Here is a 12,295-nt window from a genome sequence, read left to right as displayed (position 1 = left end):
TGTTCATCAGAATCGCGAATTCGAAGCGGTCGCAAATTGTAAGACTCTTTCCCCAACTTGATGCACTGTGCAACCAGTGAAGAATCTCAGCATTCGGGTCCTCTTTGAAACCCTCAAATTGGACACAGTGATCTGCTTATCCCCTCTATACTCAGTGATCCTCCCTCTTAATAGTCATCAATTTCCCCAAAGCCACCTTCTCCTCCTGTTCGACTGCCATCCTAAAAAGCAACAGATGGATTAGGGCTGTGATAGAGGTGGGTCAGCCAGAGAATGCAGGGGAGCAGGGCAGGGCGCTGCCATCCTCAACATGGAAGCGGAGGAACTTGTCCTTTCTCTCTCTACCCACCACCACGCCCATGCCCACGGTTTCAACGAGTGAAACGCATCTGCCATTGCTCAGGGATAGTCGGGGGTTTTAAGAGAGAAACAAACGATGTAAGAGTTCCAGGAGTTCGACATGGACGTGTATCAAATGCGAAATCCTAACCATCCAAAATATTGGACGGTTTATAAGGTTGCAACCGTATTTAAACTTTTCCCATCGATAAAATACCGTACCTGGAGTTTAAAAAATGTTAGTTCCACATACATACTGTAAAGTAGCATACGGTACCAGCAGTGTAGTCCATAACGGGTGGTTCAGCTATCAAGTTTTTATAGATACTCGATTTATATTATTTTTTAAATTTTAAACTTTATAAATAAAAATAAAAATATATTTTAAAGCTATCACAAAGATTTTCAGTATTGAAAATGCATTTCTCGACACTATTATTTGAAGGTAGGCTCTAATTTGATTGTTTAGAGCCTGGGCTACATACAAACCGCACCCTTTTCATAAATTTCCCTAAAATCGATGTTCATTAAGATGTTTTACAATTTAATATGCAGACTTTTTATGGGTTTTATCCTTAGGTAGCCCTTGCTATAATCCTAGTGTAAAATTAGTATGTGGTTGTGTGCCCTAAAATTAAATCATGAATGTCTATCGATCCATTTTTAGCTTCAAAATTATACGTTCTCCCTTCACTGCTCATCAAAGTTTTTTTTTTTCTTTTATATGGAGAGGCTATTATTCAAGGAAACGTATGCGATGAGATATCTACTTTTGATACAAGAAGGTCATAATTATTATCAATCGTTGGATGTAAAATCAGGCGGGTCGTGAAGTGTCACTATCACTACTTGAGCACAAAGTTTGAAACAAATTTTCTCAAAAGTTGTTATACATTTTAATATGTTAGATTTCACTTCAAACGGTTAAGAAAATTGTGACCTTCATATACAGAGCATAAATAGTCTTATAGTATACAATCCCATGATTCAAAACATGGACATTTTTATGTTTTCATAGTCCAAAGCTACAACGTAGGTTGCTAAAAGCCCAAAATCCATATCAGAAAAGTTCGGATTATGGGGTTTCATAGTTTGTGACAATAAAGAAAAGGAAAAAAAGTAATCGAGAAACATTCTTTCAAAGATAACCCAATATTTTAAAAAAAAGTATAGAATGAGACCATTTACTTTGATACAAGGTAAGACATTAATTTTGATCATTAGATGTGGAATTGGGTGGCTGCAACTATTCTATTGACCAAGCTCAAACTTCAAAAAAAAAAAAAATCGAACCTTGTGAACACATCCAAGCTGGCAAACTTCACATCAGATAGTTGTAAGTAATTGTGACCACTTTTTATGAAAAGTAAATGGTCTAATCGTATACATTCCCATATTTTAATGTTCATCTTGGAATTCAGCTTCTTGGAATAGTGAGTGGTTAGGATAAAACGGCCACATTCTTGTGTTCATGACTAGAGTATCAATTTACTTAAACCCCAAAAGAAAATTTTAGGAAAACGCCAGCATCAAATAATTTTTGGGAAGTTTTGCAAATATCTCTTAATTCTTGCGGTATTTAAAAAAGGGTGTGGTTTCTGCAACTTTAAACAATCCAATTAAGGCGCACCTCCAAACTTTATTATAACATGTGATCTTGGTGTAAAAAATGCTGAGGATTCTTTCAAATCTATTTTAATATCTAATTATAAAAATTTAAAATTCTAAAAATGGTTAAAATCAATTAGATCTATAAACATATGAAAATCTTAAAAATGGACGGTCTAGATAATGTATAGCAATATGCACTATTTCTAAGACTCAATTTTTTATTTTTATTTTTTCATATTTATACATCTCGATGTCAAGATGATCAATTAGAGGGTTTATCAACAATAAAACGACATTTTCTAATAGATTTTTGAGGTTCATCTTTGATCCTACATTTTAATGTTGCAACCAGTGGTTTAAAAAACGGATCGGTGGCTCGGATCAGGCACCCCCAAAACCCATCCAGATCGGTGAATCCGCTATTCGGATCGGGAATTGGCCGAATCGATTGGATTAAGCTTTAAAAAAATCTAAAAAAATTATTAAAATTCATTATAATTGTTGTTTTTTAGGAATCCAATAAGAAATCGGGGTACTACACTGTTAATTTTCATTTTTTCATCAATATGTGAATGTTGAGATGTTTTTCCTCTGTATGAACTTATTTTGACTATTAAATTTACATCACACAAAAGAAAAATCATAGAATTATCATAGATGAAATATATAATCATAGATGGACTATAATAAAAAATGGTTTTAATCGATAAAAAATGGCCACCAAAATCTCAAATTGATGGAGAACATTACATACTGAAATTGCACTTGTTGGTTTGTATTTTATAATTATTTTATTATACAAATAATAACAAATCCAACCTCTTATTTTTTTACAATAAATATTTGTTGTATTACCTTTGATCTTTTTTTTTTGACAAAAACCTTTTATTTCTTATGACAATAACTTTTTATTTAACTTTTTACAAAAAATGCTTGTCGTATTACTTCTTTTTTTTTTTTTTTAACAAGAACTTTTTTTTTTTTTTTACAAGGAATACTTGTTGTATAACCTTTTTTTTTTTACAAGAACCTTATATATTTTTACAATAAACTTTTATTTTTTGACAAGAAAAAGAAATTTTGTTGTATTTCCTTTTTCTTTTTCTTTTTTTACAAGAACCTTATATTTGTTTTTACAATAAAATTTTATTTTTTGACAAGAATTTTTTTTTTGTAGTATTACCTTTTTTTTTTTTTTTTTTTTTTTTTTTTGACTAGAGCCTTATATTTTTTTTTAACAAAAAATATTTTTTTTCATAAAAATATTTTTTTTGAAAAAAGAAATTATTTTGTAAAAAAGAAAAAATTAATTTGTTTGTGAAGGGATGGCACCTAGACAGGAATTGATCCCGCGACGCCCAACGCACAAAGCAATGCTCTAACCACCACGTTAAATGTTAAGTTGTGATACAAAGAGGTCACTTAATAATGATATCTTATTTCTTTATGAGCTATTACCTTGACGTAATTGTCTCACATCGAACTCACAGAACAAATTTGGTAAAGATAAATAGTCTTCTGCTACCATAGCTAGTTGCGCGCGAAATGCACGTAACAATGTGGGTTTGTGATGGAGCACGTGTTTTTTACAATGGGTGCCCATTGTAACTCAAAAATTTACAAAAATGCCCCTTGTGACTCAATGTCATGCGCGTGCACATAACCAGGCGAGTCATAGCGTCAACAAGCGATTCACTGTACAGAATCGCCGGTTCTTCTCTAAAATCGGGCGATTCCAGGTTTTACAAAAGAATCGACACGGGATGACCGATTCCTAATTCGAATAGGCTATTTCCGTGCTGACTCGGCGATTTTTAAACCACTTGGATAGAGTTAAGATATCCCTCTCGGCTCAAGCACAACATATTTGATTTTCTATTTCTAGTTATTTTTATACCTAGGACATAAGATGATTCTCTCATATCTTTCATCTCAAATCAAGAAAAAAACCATGACTTAATTTTATCAATCATTTTTAAATCATTTTCAGCTATCAAGATATCATCAAATGGGAGTATTGTGAATTTACTCACACTCTTCAAGACATACACACGATAGTCCAATCTATTTACTTCATATCCCATATGTAGGATGACATCATGAAATGTTAAGAATCATTGTCTTGAATATTGTTTTAAACCATATAGATATTTATTTAATTTGTATACTTTATTTTCTTGACCTTTAATTATGAAGCCCTCATGTTACTTCATGTAGATGGTTTCCTTTTGTTCACGATTCAAGAATGCAGTCTTTACATCCATTTAGTAAAGTTTTAAGTAATAATATGCAACGATTGCCAAAATTTTTCTAATGGATATAAACGTTGCAACTGGGGAATAAGTGTCAACATAGTTGACTATCTTTCTTTGGTTAAAGGCTTTTACTACTAATCTAGCTTTAAATTTGTCAACTGATCCATCTAGTTTTAATTTCTTTTTAAGTACCCATTTAGAACCTATAGGTTTCCTATCTGATAGTAAATCACATAAATTCCTAACTTTATTTTTCTCAATAGAATCCAGTTCCTCTTTCATGGCATTGAGTTGTTCTTGAGATTCTTGTGACTTCATAGCATCATCGAAGTCAAAAGGGTCATGGATGTCATCTAGGTCAATAAGGTTATCTGTCTCTTCACTCATGTAGATATAGAAATCATCGAGGTATAATGGATGAACTCTAAACTTATTTTGACCACTTAACATTGGGTGTGTGGATACTTCAACATCATCATGTTGATTATGGCTATCTATATCCATTGTATGAAGTGGTTCTAAGTCATCTATGATATTAAGTGGATTATCATTGTTCACTACATGTATGGTCTATTCAATAAAATCTTCTAGGAACTCAGCATCTCTACTTTAAATGTGTCTCTTATCTTTATGATAAAATCGACATCATTTTGATCCTTTGGGTATCCTATAAAATTACAAAATAGAATTTTGTTTTCTAACTTATTTCTATGTTGATATGGAATTATGACATAGGTGGTCGATCCCCACTTATTTAATTTGGACAAATCAAGTTTTCTACCTGTCCATAGTTCATAAGGGGTAGAAGCTATTGTCTTAGTTGGAACCCTGTTAAAAATATACATAGACGTACTTATTGCTTCTCCCCAAAAGGTCTTGGGTAGATTAGCATGAGCTATCATAAATCTAGTCATTTTTAAGAGGGTTCTATTACGTTTTTCTGCTATTCCATTTTGTTGTGGCGTATAATGCATAGTTATATGTCTTTTAATACTATATTCTTGGCCATAACCATTGAAAGCTTCAGATGTGTATTCACCTCCCCTATCAGTTCTAAGAACTTTGATGTTCCTACCCAATTGGTTTTTTACTTCCTTCTTATACATTTTAAAAAAATTTAAAGCTTCTGATTTATGGTGGATTAAAGAAATATATCCAAATCTAGAAAAATCATCATGAATGTGATGAAGTACGGCATCTCTCTATGAGTTTTAACATTAAGTGGACTGCATTCAATAACTCACTAGCTCTCTCCCCTTTATTGAATGATTTCATAGTCATTTTTCCTGAAAATTTTACATTACTTAGATTTGGAATAAGACCCCATTTTATTAACCTATTTATTTTGTCTTTTCCTATGTGGCAAAGCCTAAGATGCCAAGTATATGCATCAACAACCATTACACAATTAATATAATCAGAATAAGATGAAATTTTATTATCAACTTTCTCATTTGCGTGAAGAATGAATAAGTTGTGGTCATCAACTAAGTGTCCCCAAGCATAAATTTGTCTACATTTTTTTATTGATACTTTTAATGATCGGAAGCAGACTTCAAAGCCATTTCTTATAAGCAATGGGACCGATACAATATTTTGTCACATACAAGGGACAAAATATACATCAATTAATACAAGATCGATTGTCCTTATATAAAACCTACAAATTCCTACACCTAATATATTAGAATAGGTGTTGTTCCCTATGTAGAAGTGCTTCTCCTCGGCTTTTATTTCTTTAAAGTCCTTGAATATGGCTTTTGAGCTTGTGATGTGCCGATTAACACCTGAATCCACCCACCATCCTTTGATGTCGTGGTCTGTTAGTAGGCATTTAAAGACCGCACAAACAATTTCATGCATCTTGCTTCCATTCCCGCTATTCTTTGGATTTTGTGGGTGTCTATTATGTGGGCAACGGTCTTTGAAATGACATGGCTGACCACATAAGAAGCATTTTGGCGGTCCATGTTTAGTTTCTTAGTTGTAAGGCTTAGTTCCTTTGATTTTGAACATATTGTTCCTCTTGTTAAACTTCTCTTGAAATTTCTGGTTATCATGCTTGTAGTGGCTAAATTTGGGAGGTCCTTGAGTAAGCATGAGGTCACTCCTTTTATCTTTGTTCATTTGCTATTGCTCTAAGCCTAGTTGTATAGGTAGGTTCTCTAATGTAAGAGATTTTACATTCAACCTAAGTACAATTGTTACTATCCTCCATGAAGGTGGAAGACTATTTAAGATAGTGGAAAGTTGCATGCACTCGAGGTCTTCATTCCCAACAATTGCTAAGTCCTTAGCCATAACGAGCATCTTATTAACATGTTCCACTACATTATTACCCTCATTCATCTTAAATGAATTATATTGCTCTAATAGCAATTGGAGGTGTGTTTCAAAGGTTGAGTCATATTTAATTTTTATTGCCTCTAGTATTTTCTTAGATGTTTCATGATGCTCGAAAACCTTAATAAGGTCATCTTACATAAAAGTTAACATATATGTTTTTGCTATGAGGTCATCTTCTAAAAAAATTTCTAGCCTTTTTCTTTTGTCTTCAGTTGGTTTATCACCAACTTATGGTGGATCTTCTCTTAGTACATATATTATTCTATCTTGGATGAGAAGATATTTCATCTTTCTCTTCCATATCCTAAAATTATTTCCGTTCAATTTTTCAACTTTGGAAAGTTCAGCTATTACAATTCTACTAGTCAGTTGCTAAGTTTTGTGTGAGCAAACTAATTCTTTTTAAGTTCCAAAGAAGCTAAACAGGGCACCAAAAATTTAATATGTGGTCAATACTTGTATTGAGAGAGCTGTAATTATTTCACAAAACAGTATCCATTATTAAATGACCTTAAAAAAAAAATTGAAATAGGCAATCTCTCAATCTATAAATAAGTATTACAATTATTGAAGACAATATAAAATTTCCCCTTTACGTTATTAATTTGGGGTGCAAGAGCAATATCAAAGTGTGTAAGCCCTTATTAATAAAAGAGCAAATATCAAGTATCAATTTCTATATCACACCAAGGTAGCAAGTGCATTTATCCACCATAAAATATTTAACAGATATGCAATATATGTGCGATTTAATATTGGGGTTGCAATGACTTGCACACTACTAATACTTGAGGCTGGGCCGACCAAAAATATTTTCAACTTTCTTAGTTTTAAAAAATATAGGTACTGCCCATCATTTTGTATCTTTCTGTAATCATAAGCAATCTCTTAAATATGCTGCACGCAATATCTTAAAATATGGTTGTACGCAATGTCTTAAAATATCTTAAATATGGCCGCAAGCAATATCACGATATCCTAAACAATTTGGCTGCATGCAATATCACAATATCTTAAAAAATATTATTGCATCCAATATTGCAATATCTTAAAAAATATTGCTGCATGCAAAATCTTAAAAAAAAAATTTCATTACCAACTAGATATTAGTTTGTTACCAACTAGATATGGATGGATCCCTATTTTTCTTACATGCTAGCAAGATATTAGTGAGCCCTTATTTACTTTTACGAGTATAGAGTATATAAAAAATAATAATAGTGACAACAAAATATGTATGAATCCAACATTTTGTTACCAATTAGATATGGTTGGAAATTTTGGTTGTCCGTCACATATAGATGTAATATCTAATTGGATGCTTTTGATATTCAACTCAGTGGATAGAGCGTCTGTTTTTGTTTTTAGATATGTAACAATAAGATTAGCAAGTGACTTTACGTGCTTATCATAATGTAAGATATTCTGATATAAAGTCCAAAAATAGCTATTCACTTTACGTGCTTATCAGAATGCAAGGTATTCTAAGTAAAATAGCAAGTGACTTTTATGTGCTTGCAAGATATTCTATGAGTATAAAATAAAAAGAAAAATAAAAAAAAAGAACAGCAGTTTAGTGGTATGCACTGAAATTTACTGCAATATTGCCAATAGAGGTTTACAATTTTACAAACACAGTGGGACTTTCCTAAAACAGAGACGATAAGAGGCAAAATTTGATGATGGCCCTTATGTAGTTAACCTTCCAAAAGGGATGATAATAGATAAATAAATAAATAAAAGATCAAGGAAGGAACTCAGGGCTCAGGCACACGGGATAGCAAAGAAAAGCTCAATTGAGATTGAGAAAATCACAATAGCACCAAGATCATCATAAGAACTGCGCTCTGATACCAGTGAAAGTAGAAATTGATGGCGCGCGTATGATACCAACCTGAGATCAAAGAAAATGCTGTGAGACTGGTGATCGCAAAGCCCGAATTTTTCTTGCCATTTGAGAGAGAGAAGAGGAGTTCTGTGTTTACAGATGAATTTTTGTATATCTTTCTTTTTTTACGTGTTCTTCATCTCTTTGACTTTCTATTTTATAGGGAGAAGAAAATGGCTTAACAATTATCTTTCCAATAGGTCACTGAGAAAGGGTCTTCCCTGATGACGATACGTGTTAACATACACACCCAACAAGAGTTAGAGACGAGTCTTGCAAGATTCTTTTGGTCCAGCCCATGATGCTGAGCAAATCGGTGAGGATGGTAAGGCTCAACAAATCTTTCTCAAACTCTATTAAATGAGAGTAGACAAGTCAAATATTGAGAAGGAAGCATTTCTCCTCAGAATTGTAAAGAGTCTTAGGTTTCTCTGAAGAGAATCAGTGTCCATTAATCATATTAATATATATACTTATCTTTTATAGATAAATTACAGATGAGGAAAAATAGAAATAAATCACAGATGCTTAAACTATTCCCATACTTACCATAAAATACAAGATAATGTATTTACCCTTCCCATATATATTGATTACAATATATACCTTCCATATTAACATGATACGCAATATATACTTTCCTTTCACATGGACCAAACAATGCCTTCAGCATCAATGAAGGCCCTACCTTTTATGTCCCCTATCAGAAAAGGTTTGTTTCAGAAAAAAAAATAAAAGACCATGGTAGAGCAATTCACGAGGTCCATCCTCCATAGCCGACTAGTGGAACGATCAGTTTTCCTTGATACGAATGGACATTTCTGATGACTTGTGGAATAATTGGTCTTCTTTGTAGGTTCAGAGAAAGTAGGCCTTAATCCATTGGCATACATAATGAACGAGAAAGTCTATAATGAAGTCACCAATTGATTAACCTGCTCAACTTGCCGCAATCAGTGATAAATGAAAGCTAGAATTGGTTGAACGAAAGCAAGTCTCTTCCCTTGCACCATCTTACAAGAAACAAAGAGAAATATCACGATATAACCCCATTTGAGTAAGGGAGAGCAAATTTACAAAGGAAGAGTGTTGGACAGGCCGTCAGGCGAACCCTATTGGACTAATTGGGGTGAGAAAGCACGGGAACACTTGAACCATATGCATTGGGATTAGCATACGCATGCACATGCTTTGTAGGATGAAAGAAATGATTGAATCTAGTACCCGAATGAAACATAAACCTTAGCAAGAAATATAGAGAGAGTACCATATTCTCTAAATAGTTCAAAGAGGCCATACGGATAAGCTATCACATCATAGGTTTTCTTTCTAAAAATCACAATATTAGGAGGTATAAACTCCTTGTAGGGCAGCCCCTCAAGAGGTAGACCCCCTATGTAGTGCATATCTAAGAGGGTTATGCCCCCCTTACCTTCATCTGACCAGGCTAAGTATGGTATAATAATGTGTATACAAAAATAAAATGTATAGTTTTCAGTTGTCTTGTATTGTCATTGTATATTTGTGTAGGGATAATGTGGTCTACATTTAATATGTATTTGTATATAAACCCTTTTAGGGTTTCATTGTTTGTTAATGAGAATTGATCAAGATAGTTTCTCTCTCTAGATTGTTATTGAGCTCTACATCTTCTCTAAATCTAACATGGTATTAGCGCGATAAAAATCTGATCATCTCTTCTCTGTTGCTACTCACAAATTGTATTTCTCGTGAAGGTCAGTAATCCATTTCCGTTTACTTTGCCTAATCATCTATGATTGGAGCTATCATTGATCTCTCAAATTTTCATATGCAAATTGTATTTCTTGTAAAGGTCAGTAATCCATTTCCGTTTACTTTGCCTAATCATCTATGATTGGAGCTATCATTGATCTCTCAAATTTTCATATGCAAAATTTTCATTGCATAGTTGCAACTCTTTCTGTGCATCTGCATATTTGCAACTCTTTGAAACCCTTCGTTGCATCGCAGTTGAAACTCTTTGAAACTCTTCGATACTAATTTGCAACCCTCTTATTACAAACTTGGTTCCAAATAGTTGCGTATGAATGAGTTTTGTTACCCATTCTCATCCTTCAAAAAGCCTTTGGCTTCAAATTGTCTTGTCTCTATTTGTCTCCTCTCCCAAAGGTTTCAAACTCAAGCAAGCTCTCTCTCTCTCTCTCTCTCTCTCTCCAATGCTCCACCATATGTGATTTGTTCCTTTCACAACAAATAGGTTCGTACCTGATGGTCTCATAGTGAGAGAAAGTACGAGATTGTTCTCTCAATTTTTGGCCCTCAAATTTCTCTTTTGATATACATCGTCTACTTTTGGAGAGTCGTCGGCTCACTAAAAATATTGGTTCGTGTAAATCATAACTCTTATTATCATGAAATCAAAGAATCATACCGCGAGTGCTACTATTTATGTGCATCTTAATGGGAAGAACTACTGCTTGTGGTCTTTCCAAATGAGACATTTTCTCATAGAACATAAGTTATAGGGTAATATTGATGGTTTTGTTCTTCAGCCTAATGATGAGAATGGGCGTAGTGATTGACTTGTCATAGATAGCTCTATTGTGACATGGATTATGCACTCAATTGAGCCCAAAATTGGGTGCAACCTCACGTATCAATCTACTGCCAAAACAATGTGGGATTATTTATAGAAGATTTATTCTCAAGGCAATATTGCCCATCTGTATACCACAAGAGAGCATGAAGACACGGGGACTCATCAATTCAATATTATTTTAATACTTTTTCAGGTATATGGAATGAGAAGGACTCGATGGAGACAAAGCCACCCACCGAAGCTGTTACTACAGCATAAAATCGGTCTCGTTTATTTCACTTTCTTATGGAGTTGCGATCGAAGTTTGAAAGCATGAGAGCATCAATCCTTCATCGTACTCCCACTCCACCCTTAGATGATTGCCTCTCAAATCTCCTTGCTGAAGAAACTTACTTAAGCTCGCTTGGGGTTTGCAAATTCAATCACAAGATGTCACTGTTGTGGCCTTAGCCACGTCCAATTTCCCTAACAAAGATACTAATTATGTCCAAGTGCAATGTTACATATGCAAACAAAGAGGCCAAACAAAGAGGCCACACTGCTGATCGATACAAGAAGTGCATTTTCTGCAATTATTGTAAGAAACTCAAGCATGTAAATATGATTGTCGAAAATGCCCTCAGGCACGTAGGAAGCCTCATGTACCTAGTCAGACTTAATAGGCTGCAATCGCCTCCATTTCTAGTCCCCCCAACATGGAGGATGCCACTTCTAACCACTCTCATTCTGACTCCACATCATCTTTAGATCTCAGTGCATATACAGATGCAGATTTGGCAGGTGATCCAGACACTTGCCGTTCTACTATAGGATATTGTGTGTTTCTTGGGTCATCATTAATTTCATGAAAGAGCAAGAAACATGACGATGTTTCCAAGTTAAGCACTGAAGCTGAGTATTGTGCTATGTCCTTTGTTGTGAGTGAGATTATTTGGGTTCGTGCTCTTCTCAATGAGTTTGATATCTCTACTTTAAATATCGCACATTTATATACAGATTACCAAACTGCAATTAAGATTACATTTAATCCAATTTTTCATGTACAAACAAAGCATATTAACATATATTGTCATTGTGTTGGTGATCGATATCTTGATGGTATATTATATCTCCTTTATGTTTCTTCTACTACATAAACATCTGATATTTTCACCAAATCTGTTTTCTAGAGCCGTCATGATTTTCTCGTGGAGGTAATAATGTGTATACAAAAATAAAATGTATAATTTTCGATTGTCTTTTATTGTCATTGTATATTTGTGTAGGGATAATGTG

General features: G+C 33.7%; 1 long non-coding RNA gene across 1 annotated transcript; it reads left to right on the top strand.

Annotated features, from left to right (window-relative positions):
• Positions 1-10,027: 10,027 nt before the first annotated feature.
• On the top strand, positions 10,028-11,972 carry LOC148781817 (uncharacterized). Its single transcript, XR_016057682.1, has 2 exons — positions 10,028-10,175; positions 11,214-11,972. It is a non-coding gene; the product is annotated as an uncharacterized LOC148781817 (long non-coding RNA).
• The last annotated feature ends 323 nt before the right edge of the window (positions 11,973-12,295 follow it).

The sequence above is a fragment of the Amborella trichopoda genome, chromosome 6, assembly GCF_054954075.1.
Source record: "Amborella trichopoda isolate Santa Cruz 75 chromosome 6, AtrichopodaSantaCruz75HAP2 v2.0, whole genome shotgun sequence".
NCBI classification, from domain to species: domain Eukaryota; kingdom Viridiplantae; phylum Streptophyta; class Magnoliopsida; order Amborellales; family Amborellaceae; genus Amborella; species Amborella trichopoda.
The sequence above is the reverse complement of the archived record's forward strand: the minus strand, read 5'-3'. Positions and strand labels throughout refer to the sequence as shown.